Genomic DNA, 14,558 nt, shown 5'->3' with positions numbered 1-14,558 from the left:
TAGTGCGCGGCAGGGTGGCAGCCGCCAATCCTCTCTTTTCCAACTTACCGAGAGTGACGGACAAAGGGGCGATGTCAAAGGTGGTGCCTGGCACTAGTGAAAGCCAGATACGTGGCCTACTGAAACGCTTGGAGAAATGCATGCGCCAGGAGGTTACTAAATGGTGGGAGCATAAATCATTATCAAAATATGTGGAAGAAGGTAGTGTTCCCAGGGGGCTTCATATTTTATTATCCCCAAGTTATGAGAGCCCAAATTCAGAAATGCTGAAGGAGTGGGGTCACAGTAACTTGGAGACATCTACCAACTTAGTCAAGATTTTTGTGAATTATGCTACAATTGATAGGGATGCACTAATGAAGGAAATTGATGAAATTAATGAACTGTTGGCAAAGGTTGAACCAAATGATTTAATAACAAAATCACGTAAAGGAGATACAAGAGAGGCTTACCAAGCAGGAAGATAAAATCAAGGCTCGTAAGATCTACAAATTTGCACATGACAAGGAGGATTACGCACAAGGGCGAATCTATACATTTGCACGCAAATAGGAAAATGCCAAACAACTAAATCAGACTCCATCTAATACTCAAGCAGGAGCATCTGCAACCAACGTCTCTGAAACGATGACAGACAACAGTGATATTGATTCTCTCACAAGGGGCCTGTCATCAGGTGAAGGAATTTCCACAAAATCAATAACCATGGACAAATCAAGAGTGTTGGATTTAGGGGAGGAGGTGGAGTTTTTTAGTTTCAGATCGACTACAAACATTACGGCCACGCAAGCAACAGAAAAAAGGTCAAGAAATAACAAAAGAAGGAGTGAGCGCCGCAAAAAGCGAAAATCCTTACAAAAAACAAGACAATATTGACGCAAAAAGCAGTAAATGAAAATACAATTATAAACTTGTCTACAACAACTTTGACAGAGGCTAAAAAACAGCTTTTGAGTCTTGGTTTATCCTACTGCCCAATCTCGGATTTTAATAACACCAGAACACGAGTGGATATCTTTTGTTATATACGCAAAGTAAAGTTGAGCACATTTTTCAGTATTAAAGATGGCCTTAAGGAAGTTGAGCAAAATGCTAAAAATCAACTAAGCTTGGAGCTCTCTGCAGTAGACGTATCTCACAATGCATCAACTTGAGCACAATAATACTGTGGCGGAAAATGAACAAATGTCAACGCAACAGGAACTCAGGGATGCATCAGTAATACAGATTGGGGCTAATATAAGTCCTTTTAAGCCCAAATCAAGTTTTATGCCTAACATGCCAAGGGACGCTATTGATACATTCCCTGACGTAATTGTGGAAGATTTAAAAAAGCTGCACTATAAGGTGAAACACAGAAGGAGATATAAAAGTGAGCAGGAAAAAGAATATGCGTCCCTAATAAAGAAATTGAGCAACGACCATATTATATTGTCACTACCGCAGACAAAGGCGGGAATGTGGTAATTTGGCCGCAAAAGGAGTACATTGCAGAAGCATTGAAACAACTTGGTGACCCGTTATGCCAAAACGACAATGAAACAGTATAACTTGGCAAGAGAACAGCTCAAAAAAATTCTTTACAAATGGAAAAGAGGTTGATATCTACACAGGAACATGAGTTTCTATATGTGGAGAATCCTGTTCTACCTAAATTATATCTTCTACCAAAAGTGCATAAGCGAATATCCCCAGTTCCAGAGCGCCCCATCATTTCAGCAATTCAAGGGGTTGCTGAACACATCACAGAATATATTGACTATTTTTTATAGGACCTAGTTAAAAGTCTACCAACATATATTAAGGACACCGGGCCGAGGATTTGATATTCATAGCGTTGGATATCGAATCGCTTTATACTAGTATTGAACACGATACAGGTTTAAGAGCTTTGGAACATTTGTTAGGAAAAAGACCTATACAATGCTATAATCATAACAAAATGATGTTGGAATTACCATCATGGTGTCTTAACAACTATTTTATGTTTGGCAATGATATTGATCTGTAAAAATGGGGTGTGGCGATGGGGGCCTGTTTCTCCCCCAGCTATGCGTGTTGACACGAAGGCTGGTGGGAGGAGCAGGTCCTCATGCGTGCACACAATGCAGTTTTTAATAGCCATGTTTTAAAGTGGATGCGTTTTATTGATGATGTTTAAAATAGTGCCAATGCTTTTGTTGAAACAATAACAATCAGGAAAACTTGAAATTTACAATTATGATAAATAATCAAGAGGTGGACTTTTTAGATGTAAAGGTTTTTATCCATAGGGGGCATTTGGCAACGAAATTGCGTAGAAAGAGCACTGCTGGAAACAGTACTTTGCATGCCAGCAGTGCTCACCCGAAACAGGTCATCAACAATATTCCTTTCGGTGAATTGTTAAGGCTTAAATGTATTTTCAGTATGGAGGAAGACCTGGCCTTTTATACCTCTCAAGCAATAGAAAGATTTAGACAAAGAGGGTATAAAGATGGGATTCTAAAACAAGCAGTAAATATAATGCATGCTCGACCACAGGAGTCATTATTTAATCATGAGAAATCTATCCACACTGAAACAGAGGCTACTGATTTTTGTTTGGCTCCTAGATTTGTCACTACTTACAATCGCAAAGAAAGGAAAATTAGGTCCATTGTCACGAAAGGTTGGCCCATTTTACCAACGGACACTGTATTGGCTCTGAGATTACCCAACTTTCCAACAATCACATATAGGAAGGGACCTTCCATGAGATCTCAAATCAGTAGAAGTTTTCCTGAATTGAGTAAAAAACAGATGTGGTTACAGTCCCGGCCGGGATTTGTACGATGCTCCAGCTGCAGAGCCTGCAGATTTGGAGTCAACACCACACAATATGCCACGCCTTTCAGTCCGGAGATGTCTAATACCAAAGGATCTTACAACTGCAAGACTGAATATGCGGTCTATGTCCTGACATGCACCTGCGGCTTGAAATATGTGGGAAGTACAAAGCCTCAGGTGCATGTCAGGATTCTCCAGCATTTGCGTGCCATCGTTAAGAACGATGATGCATGCCCAGTGGCTTGACATTTTAAGTCGATGCACCACAATGACTTACAGTGTCTCAAATACTTTGTTATAACAGAAGTTTCTAGGCCACGCAGGGGAGGAAACCGGGATAAAATGCGGAGGAGAATGGAGTCACAATTAATTCTTGAATTGGACAGTAAATTTCCGAATGGACTGAACACTACAGCGGATTTGTATCACTTTCTATGAATTGTAATCTTATTAAGAAAGGTTGGAACTATATAAAGTATCATCGAACTAACCTCCCTGCTGCAGAGTTTGGACATTAAATATTTAAATTGGTATTTTTTCAGTTTTTTCTTGTGTAATGAATTTTGTATAACCACATTACCAAGTGTTCTTTGGGAATTTTGTTTTAATTTAATTTTTGGACATAGATAACATTGAGTAGAAATTGTTTAAACTAGCCACATTAATCATTCGGTATATAAAAGATTAAGTCTTTTTCTCCACTTAGTCGTTTGTTTATTGGCTCTGTTCAATACCATGTGCAATACAGTTTGATTTCATTATTTTTCAATACTGCATTCATGCAGATAGTGAGTAGGGCAGATTTTCCATTTCGAAATAATAGCAAGAATGGGCTGTCAAATGAACTTGTTTTAAATATTATTTTCTTGAAAAAAAGCCTTATTTGCACATTTTGAGAGTATGATGGTTTACAAAATGCGATATTTTGCACAAGTTGTAACAAATTTGCACAGCAGTTTATTGTGTGATTTGCACACTCATGAACAAGTCAAAAAGAAATTTATTTTTGTACATATTTATTGCATATTTTGCACAAATATGTATGAGAAGAAAATAGAGATTCATTAATTGTATAGGCTCTCTATTCGAATATGAAATGGTATTTGCCTTCAGGAATTGATAATTTTAAACTGTACATTGTCGGTTTTTTACTAGCATATGGTTTTATAATTGATGAGCCTTGGGGATTTTGTTTAATGAACTTGCATTTATGCAGTATTATTTGAAAAATGTTAATTTAATGGATTATTGTGGCTTAAAATTGAGCTATTTTGTCATTTGGACATTTGAAATGTTTGCGTAAAGTTTATTCCCAGAAAAAAGAGGGATAAGCAAACAAGGTAGCTTTCAGTATATCTTCTATGTCCATGATCACATGTGGTGTGGTAAATTGTAAATAAGAAAATGGCGAGCATTTAACTGACAATCTGTGAACAAGGGCGGATGCCCGAAATGCGTCAGATTTAGCGGCTCCAAAAATAAAGATCGTGTGCCAGAAATAATGGATTTGCGTGGTCATTGTCCTGGAAGGAGGTGCGGGAGACAGCGTATGGGCTTATGGGAAGGTGGGAGGAGCAAGTATTCATGACAACGCACCGGCACACAACTGAAAACCACATAGTGATTTACAGGCGCTACATAGACGATATTTTCATTATGTGGCGAGGCTCTGAACAGAAGCGCTTCCAAATTTGCAACTGAGATGAACAGCAACACACTAAATCTCAAATTCACATGCACCACCAGCAAAGAGAAAATAGTATTTTTAGATTTTGAACTCTACCATGAAAAAGATAGAATACAAAAACGCATGCACAGGAAAGAAACTGTGGGGAACCCCATACTGCATGCACATAGTTTCCATCCAATCAGCCTGAAAGAGAGTATACCGTACGTAGAGTGTTTAAGAATGACAAGAAATTGCAGCACAGACAGGAACCTGCAAACTAGTACTGACAGCCTTTTCAAGAGATTAAGTGCAAGAGGATACCACAAAAATACCTTGATGAAGGCCAAAGACAAATGCAACACACTAGAGAGAGTTGATCTGCTCCATAAGAGCAGGAGCAAGAGTCCAGAACCCGTGACAACAAAAACCACCACCACCCCCCCAGATTGATAAGAGGATACAGCAAATATCATGCCAACCTTTGAAATATTCTTTATAGGCACTGGCCTCTCATCAGGAACGATCCCATCTTAGGCCCACCATGTGCCAAATTACCACAACTCACATTTCTGAGGGCAATATCCATGAGACAGGAACTTGTCAAAAACGCACCAACCCTGGAGAAAGGAAACACCTGGCTCAAAGCACAGACAGGCTTTTTTAAATGCACCAAATGCAAGCCATGTAGACGCGGGTGTAATACTAAAACAGTTAACTTACCACTCAGGAAAACTCTGTACGACATTAGAGAGCACTACACCTGTAAGACTGACTTTGCGGTCTATGTATTACAGTGTACCTGCAATAAACTGTATGTGGGTACCAGTACATCTCAGAATCCTGCAACACCTTAGGGCTATTCCAAATCACGATCAATCCTACCCAGTGGCACGACACAAATACGCATCATGACGGCAGAGCCGAAGATCTGTCATATTTTGTGATAGATAGTGTCAAACTGAACCCCAGGGGGGGAACAGACTACAAACCCTGCAAAGATTGGAATCCAAATTCATAATCATGCTGGATTGTAAAATCCCAAATGGACACAATGCGGATGAAGCCCTAAGTGTACACCTCTAACATCTGCAAGCCCTCAAGAGCCACCTACATGCCTTGTCGCGCTCTTATGAAAACAGCAACCCACTCTTCTGAAACATCTAGATTCACCATCTTCTTGTAAATACACACACAATACTTCACACTGTACATATAAATCACACACTCACCACACCACACTAGTCACTAGCCAGGAAGTGTATCACGATCACAGTAACAATCGCCATTATCAACATACACTCAGGCTTCCTCTATCCCAACCCATAATATCGGACATCCACAGAAGCGGGACAATTTGGTACAACAGATCTGACAAAAAAGACCGCTAACTCTCGCCTTGAGCCGTTAACTTCTTCACAATACAACCCCACACAAAGCTGCATGGCACCATGCCCACTGGGGCAACAGGCCAAGCACCAAGACAAGATCCCACACGTCCACAAACAGAGAGACAATCTAATATAGGTATAATGACATTTTCACCCGTTCCTAGATGCAAACGAGCCTTATACACTTTGGCCACCTTGGCCATACTCGAGCCACTTGGTACACACGAGGTTCCGTAATCAATAACCCAGCAGCCGAACAGTAATATGTCCCACGGCCCGGCGGTGACATGGCAAAGGGCAGACTTAGATAACGAGTGGAGTTCACACACAAGGCTCTGCAGCGGTTTTTCATACCGCCGCACTAGCACAGCAGGCGCGCTAATCTAGACATCTGTCACACACTTCGCAACACACGGGCAAACAGGCATGTGGCTCACCGGATTTCCGCGCCGTTACAGAATGCAAGCGCACATCAATAGTTAAAGCTGAGGTCCCAAAATTACTTTGTCTATGTCAGTTGCTACACGTACAGGTGGCTAACAATATACAACTGTGAAAAAATGCCACACGAGGAAGCAAATGTTAAATATATATATATACCAACTTACAAAACACAGAGCAATACATGTGATTGCAGAAAGCACTGGCAAGTATTGTAAAAGCATTTCAATGTATTTTTTAGTTTACCTGTCTTTAATGTCACAACAATGACTTGCATTTTAAAGGACACAAACTTTTCCACGTCTATCACTACCCCACTCGTTGCCCTGGCAACTCACCTGACCTCCTAGTGGTTTCCCTGTACTACTATAAAAATGCTAATTTCTTTGGTGAACACAGATGTAGTGAACAAGGCGGACTTGTTCGCCGAAATGCGTCTGGTCATTTTGAAATAAATTAATCTTTGATCTTTATCCCACGAGTTGGTGCCTGCTTTGTATTTGAAGAACCAGGATTGGAGATGTATATATATACACACACACATATACACACACACACACATATATATAATTTCACAGAGATATCATTGATTACCAGAAAGGCCAAGTATTTACCTTCGCCAAAAAATATGAGAAACTGCGCAATGCACAGGGTGAAGCAAACGGAAAGCGCAGTGGCCTGTCAAGAAACACTTCGAATGAAGCTGGCGACATCTACAGTGTATCAGAACGTGATGGAGCAAAAGATTGAATTTTAACCGAGTTCTCACTGATGGCGAAAGGAAGGATGCCAGCCAACAGACCAGCAGCAAATCAAAGTTGTGGAAGAGGATGCAGAGGTGCATCAAGAGGAACAAAAACAACGCTAGGAGTATTGGGAAGCCCGGTGGGAAGCAGAACAAGGGGCCAACAACAGAAGAAGTAATGGAGCGAAACACTGTTATCAACCTGTCCAAGCGAGAACTCACCGACACGGAGGTAGAAACTCTTTCTTTGGGTCTATCATTTTGTCCTTATAATTTAAATTTTACACAAAGTCGCATTGATTTATTTTATTTTACTAGGAAATTGAGGATAAAAAAAATGGTATGCCATGAAAGTTAAGGACCCCAGTGTGAGTGCTATTGATGAACCAAGTCTCACTAGCATAGGAGACATGGAACTGTGGCAAACATGTAAGGAGTTGGAGAGCGATGGAATATCTATGCCTTTTTTTGACACTGACTAAAATGTGAGGACAGATTTAAGCACAAAAAGCGGTTTTAGACCTAAATCGATTTTTCTGCCTCAGATCAAGAATGACTCCATTGGTGTCTTTGAACGCGGAGTCATGCAAGAATTTCTGAACTTGTCCAAAAAGAAGTGGCATTTCAACAAAAATGTAACTAATGAACAGATGAAAGCCATTGATGATTTGAAAAATGATCGAACAATTGTAATTAAAAAAGCAGACAAGGGGGGTAACGTGGTAGTTGTGTCACATGATATGTACATTAACCGCATCAACGCTGAGCAGATTTACCGCGGTGCGCTAAAGAATTCAAAAACCCGCGGTTCATGACGAGCTCAGCTCGTCATGAGTGTACGAGAGGTGTACCTCATGACGAGCTGAGCTCGTCATGAGCTCAGAAGGGGTTAAGGTGGGTCTAGCACAGCTCTCTGACCCAGGTAAATATGAGATCAGTAGCAAGCTAGAATACGAGAAATCCATTGAAAACTACCAAAGACAGTTAGTAAGATAGAAAGATGAAGGTATTCTAGAAAAGGAAGAATAAGAGTTCTTAACGCGCAAATACCCCTAACTCCCCGCTCTTTACTTACTCCCGAAGGTCCACAAGGACAGAGAGAACCCCCAGGCAGACCCATCGTGTCGTCAAGGGGCAGTTTTCTAGAGAATTTGTTTAACCCCTTCGGGGCTGATGACGAGCTGGGCTCGTCATGGCGTAGCCTCCTCGCACGCTCATGACGAGCCCAGCTCGTCATGAGCCCCACCCTCGGGGGAAGCGCCAGCGCTCCCTCCGAGTCTGCCTGATTTTTTTTGTTTTTGCAGGGATGGCAGGGGAAGACCTTCCCCTGCCTCCCCCCGCCCTCCCCGCACACGTCATCAATGACGTCAGCGCGCGAGGCGCGCTGACGTCACCGGAGGCTTCCTTTGTGTTCAGACGCGCAGGGAAGCCATTTGCTTCCTGCGCGTCGTTGGACAAAGAGGTTGGTTTTGCGGCTGGGGCGGGGGGGATTGTGATGCAACTTGCATCGAGGGAAAGGAAAGGCTTTTCCTTTCCCTCGGTGGCATTTTAGAGGTTTCCTGCTGCACGATCGTGCGATCGTGCAGCAGGAATGTTAGGGATTTTTTTTTTTTTTGGTTTTGCGATCAGTTTCTTAGTTCGGGGAGCGGCCCCTTGGGGAAGGGTCGCTCCCCTTGTTGGGGGAACATTATCTATGAAGTCTTCTCTTGGCTGCAATGTTGTGGAAAGGCCGTTTTTTGTACAAAAATGCTGATGGGGGTCATTTATAAAGTAAAATGATAGTGCTCATTGTAATGAAGGATGCAAGTGCCTCTGTCCTTCATTACTTATACTGATGTGTGTTTCTGAAGTGGCTAAAAAACACACCTGTGCTGCCTAGGCAAAGCTCACTAGTGTTTTTGGCCTGAAGAATGTTTTTTTTTGTGTGCTGCTTTTCAAACACATGCTTTGTCTCCAGTGACCATGTGTGTGTTACTATGCCATGTGCGAAGGGGTCCCTTGAGTGAGCTGTCCATCATAGTGGGAAGCTCACAAATGTTTTTGGGCTGTTGATTGTTACCTGAATTTGTGCTGCAACTCTAGCGCCATCTTTGTCTCCATTGACCATGTGTGCGTTACTATGCAACTGCACAAATGTGCGCAGGGGTCCCTTGAGTGAGCTGTCCATCATAGTGGGAAGCTCACAAATGTTTTTGTGTTGATGATTGTTTTCCTGAGTTTGTGCCGCAACTCGAGCGCCATCTCCAGTGTCCATGTGTGCGTTACTATGCAATTGCACAGATGTGCGCAGGGGTCCCTTGTGTGAGCTGTCCATCATAGTGCTTGGTGTATGCACGAAACATGTCGACGATAGGAGTTGATAGGTACATCTGGACACATTACGTTTAGGGCAGCCTATCTTTCCACCCCGTTTATTACCACCTAGAGGCAAGAATAAAGTTTATTGTAAACCTACTGGGCAGGTATTTCACACATCACATAGTCCACTCCTCAAATACACATGCACCACACATAGTCTAATAAAGTGCTCCTACGTAACTTTCGCAAGTCGCAGCACGCCCCAGCCCGTAGAGGACTGGGATGGCCCCAATGATGAAGCATGTCACCGTGGGGCAACCCTGGTGAGTGAGGGGACACCTAAAAGAGGAGCATTTCTCCCCTTTTTTGTACACAATACCATATTTTCACAATCGACCCCAGTGTGTGTTGGTTGTTATCTGAATAAACTAGCAAGGCTCTTAGGTATCTGGAAACAGAGACCATTTGTTCATCATAGTGGGAAGTTCACAAATGTTTTTGGGCTGATGATTGCTTTCCTGAGTTTGTGCTGCAACTCGAGCCCCATCTTTGTCTCCAGTGTCCATGTGTGCGTTACTATGCAATTGCACAGATGTGCGCAGGGGTCCCTTGTGTGAGCTGTGAATCATAGTGGGAAGGTCACAAATGTTTTTGGGCTGATGAATGTTTTCCTGAATTTGTGCTGCAACTCGAGCGCTTGCTTTGTCTCCAGTGTCCGTGTGTGTTACTATGCCATCGCACCAATGTGTGCACAGGTCCCTTGAGTGAGCTGTCCATCATAGTGGGTAAATTTAGGAAAGATGGTGCACTCCGCTAGTTGGTGGGCGTTGCCAATAGGGGATCTTCCGTGTGAGTTCACATGCCTCTTATGTGTATAAATGGTCAGAGACTGTTGAGAGCAGCAGATGGGGAGAAAGAAGCTCCTGGTCATAGGAACTGTTTTAGGATTGCGCTTGTGAAAATCAAGGATGCAAGTGCCTCTGTCCAGCATCGCAGTTAACCACAGTAATTCTGTTGTCCCCCTCCCCATGAGAATCCCTGATGATGTCAGCGCGCACAGCACGCGCCAACATCTTCAGGGATTCCCAGGCGGTCGGGAAGCCATTTGCTTCCTGTGCCTGGAGGTGTTAGGTTGGTTTTGAGATATTTGGGGGGGTTTGCAAAGAGGCATCAGGGGAGAGGTAAGTGATTTTCCTCTCTTCTGATGTCTCTTTGCAGGGCATTTCTGGCTCACGGTCGCGCACAGCATTGCGATTGTGCGGTGGAAATGCCCCCACTAGCACCAGGGATTTTATTTTAGATTGTAGGAAGTGACCCATTGTGCAAGGGTCGCTTTCAGGTGGGTCGGATTTTAAATTTAGATTTTCTGGCCTCCCCCCCCCGGTGGGCAAATCAACCCGTACTTTTGTCCGTTTTGCCCTTTTTGATGGCCCATCTGTGTGGATGTGATTTTGGGGGTAAATTTGTGTATTGTTTATTCATTTGTTATGTTGTTTGTGAAATGTAGTATTAAATTATTTTTTTTCTTCTTTGTTTTTGATCCAGGCTTTTGCTGTTTGTATTGGTGTAGGTTGTGGTTCGGTTAATGCTGGTTTTGCAGCTTGTGTAGTTGCATGTGCTTGGTAAGTAAATGTTTTTTGTACTATTTTTCCTAGATAAATCTGTTGTTATGAAAAGTGAAGTTATTGCTGTTCGTGTGGCTTTGTGTTTCTTGATTGTTAACTTTTTTTTTGTATTGCTGCTTGATGTGTACTTTGTCTAATCTATACTTTTTTTTTTCTTTCCAGTGGGATTTCCTTTCTTTTTGCTGTGTTTCAGCAGAGTAGGTGCTGGTGAGTCTTCTTATATTTGGTTAGATTTGAATTGTTTTTGAGTGTATTGATTTTTGTGTGAAGACTCTACCTTGTTTACTTCTTCCTTTGCACAGTGTAGGTTGTTGTTCACTTGTGTGTGTAGTCTTCTTGATTTGTAAGGATAATGGCTGCTCGCAGGATTACTGCTAAGCAGGTTGTTAGTTTGCTTTTTGAGTCTTCCTCTGACCATGGTCCAGACACTGACTCCGATTCGGAGCTTGAGGTAGGTGCAGAAGATTCAGGCAGTGAGTTTTCTCTTCGCATGGTATCATCGGATGATGATTCTTCTTCTAGTGCTGATGAAGTGCCTGTGGTAGAGAGGGACATTGATGTGCCGGTAGAGAGGGAAGAGCCATGTGAGCGGCAGCCTAGGTCCTCAAGGTTTCCCTTTTTTTCTCGTCAGGAACAGGCAAGTGTGGTAAAGGCTGCGCCCAAAAGGTTTCACATTGCTGTGGTGCGCCAAAGGTTATCTGGTGCTGCTAGTCTTCCTGTTGTTGAGCAGCATGAGGCATCTGGTGCTGCTAGTCTTTCTGTTGTTGGTGAGCAGCAAGTGGCATCTGGGGATGAGAGTTCTTCTGTTGATGTTGAGATGCAAGAGGCAGCTGGGGATGTGAGTTCTTCTGTTGGTGAAGAGATGCAAAATGTATCTGGGGATGCTAGTATTCCTGTTGGTGTAGTGAGGCAAGAGGCATCTGGGGATGCTAGTGTTCCCGTTGATGTAGTGCAGCAAGAGGCATCTGGCCTGCAGGCTAGGGTGGCTTCTTCTCCTCATGTTAGTGATGACGTCTGGGTTGCCCCTGGCATGGTGCAGCCGGAATTGCCAGACTTCACTGGTGTTCCAGGGTGTAGAGTGGATACTGACAATTTTTTGCCAATTCAATATTTTCAATTGTTTTTTGACGATGAGTTTTTGCAGGAGATTGTGGAGCAAACTAATTTGTATGCAGAGCAGTATTTGAGGGACCACAGTGCCAGCCTTAAGCCCCATTCCAGAGCTACCCATTGGTCTCCCACATATGTTGAAGAGATGAAGAAGTTTTTGGGATTAACTTTTTTGATGGGCTTGCTAAGGAAGCCATCAATGTCTTCTTATTGGTCCACTAGTCCCTTGATGGCAACATCTATATTTCCAGCAGTTATGACTCGTGATCGATATATGCTTCTTCTTCGCATGATGCATTTTGTTGATAATGATTTAGCGTTGCCACGCGATCACCCTGATTGTGACCGTCTTTTTAAGATTCGGCCTGTCCTTGATCACTTTGTTGATCGTTTTCCTGAGATGTTTGCACCTGGAAGAGAAATAGCTGTGGACGAGTCTTTGGTATTGTTCAAGGGCCGCTTGGTTTTTAGGCAATACATTCCTAGTAAGAGGGCACGCTATGGCATCAAACTGTATATGCTGTGTGACAGTGAGACTGGATATGTTTATAATTTCAGGGTGTACACTGGTAAGGATTCCAGCATTAACACTTCTGCTTGTCCGTCCACTTTTGGAGTGACTGAGAAAATTGTGTGGGAACTAGGTAGACGATTATTTAACAAAGGCCACCATTTATATGTAGATAACTTCTACACTAGTGTGCGTTTGTTCAAGGAGTTGGCCAAAGTGGGCACTGTTCCATGTGGCACGATGCGCAGTAACCGGAAAGGTTTTCCAATAGAACTTGTTTGCAAAAGGCTTGTGCGGGGACAGTCTACTGCATTGCGATGTGGGAAGCTTCCAGCTGTGAAGTTTTCAGACAGGAGAGATGTTTACATGCTGACTACTATCCATGACGAAAGCACTGAAGCTCTGCCAGTTCGGGGTGAGACTGCTGAAGTGCGTAAACCTGTGTGCATTTTAGACTATAATAGGCACATGGGTGGTGTTGACAGAGTAGATCAGAGGTTGGAACCTTATGCTGCTCTTCGAAAGGCTTACGTTTGGTACAAGAAGTTGGCTATCCATCTTTTCCACTTGGCATCCTTTAATGCTTTTGTTGTTTTCCAGAAATCTTGTCCTGAGTCAAAGATGCCTTTTGTTAAGTTTCAGGAGACTATAATAGGCAGACTTGTACTAGTGGAACAGGCAAGTGTGCCAAGATTTGGAGTGGTGGAAGAAGTGGCTAGACTGAAAGATCGCCACTTTCCAGAATACATTCCTCCCACAACTGCAAAAGACAATCCCACTAAAAGATGTAGAGTCTGTTGGCGAAGAGAAGTGCGGAGGGAGTCTCGTATGCACTGTCCTGACTGTCCTTCAAATCCTGGATTGTGTGTGCCAGCTTGTTTTAAATCGTACCACACACAAAAGAAGTTTTGGGAGTTTCATTGAGCTTGTAAGTGTACTGTCTGGTCTGTTTTCTGTAATATTTTTTTGTTTGCTTTTAGGTTTGCATTAGTGCAAAGCATTTAGGTTTTGAATTTGTGTTAGCAGATTTGTAGGTTTCTACATTTGATTTGTGGTATTTCTTTAAAAAATTCTAATTTCGATGGTGGTGTGTGCAGGATTGTGCTTGGATTGTTGGTGTGCGTGGACTGGCGCTTGGCTGGTGGTGTGCGTGGTCTGGTGCTTGGCTGGCATAGTGCATGGATTGGAGTTGTGCTGGGGGGGTGAGTGGATTTTTGCTTGGCTGGCGGCGTGCATGGTTAGGTGCTTGGCTGGTGGTGTGAGTGGATGGCGCTTGGCTGGTGGTGTGCGTGGTCTGGTGCTTGGCTGGCATAGTGCATGGATTGGAGTTGTGCTGGGGGGGTGCGTGGATTTTTGCTTGGCTGGCGGAGTGTATGGTTAGGTGCTTGGCTGGCGGTGTGAGTGGAGTGGTGCTTGGCTGGCGGTGTGTGTGGAGTGGTGCTTGGCTGGCATAGTGCATGGATTGGAGTTGTGCTGGGGGGGTGAGTGGATTTTTGCTTGGCTGGCGGAGTGTATGGTTAGGTGCTTGGCTGGCGGTGTGAGTGGAGTGGTGCTTGGCTGGCGGTGTGTGTGGAGTGGTGCTTGGCTGGCGGTGTGTGTGGAGTGGTGCTTGGCTGGCGGCGTGTGTGGAGTGGTGCTTGGATGGTGTTGTGTTTGTGGAGTGGCGCTTGGCTGGTGGTGTGCGGGGAGTGATGCTTGGCTGGTGGTGTGTGTGGAGTGGTAGTTGGCAGTCGGTGTGCGCTGAGTGGTGTTTGGCTGGCAGTGTGCATGGTCTGGTGCTTGGATGGTGGTGTGGGTGGACTGGCGCTCGGCAGGCGGTGTGTGAGTAGTTACTTTCTGTTGGTCACTACACACACTGCTAGTTGAGTGACACTCCACACAGTCCATCATTTTGTGTAGTTGCAGTGTCAGAAATGTGGGCGTGTGAAAGTGATGGGCCCTTGAATGGCGCTGTTTGCTGGTG

The sequence above is a fragment of the Lissotriton helveticus genome, chromosome 12 (genome assembly GCF_964261635.1).
Source record: "Lissotriton helveticus chromosome 12, aLisHel1.1, whole genome shotgun sequence".
Lineage (NCBI taxonomy): Eukaryota > Metazoa > Chordata > Amphibia > Caudata > Salamandridae > Lissotriton > Lissotriton helveticus.
This window is presented reverse-complemented; position numbering follows the sequence as displayed.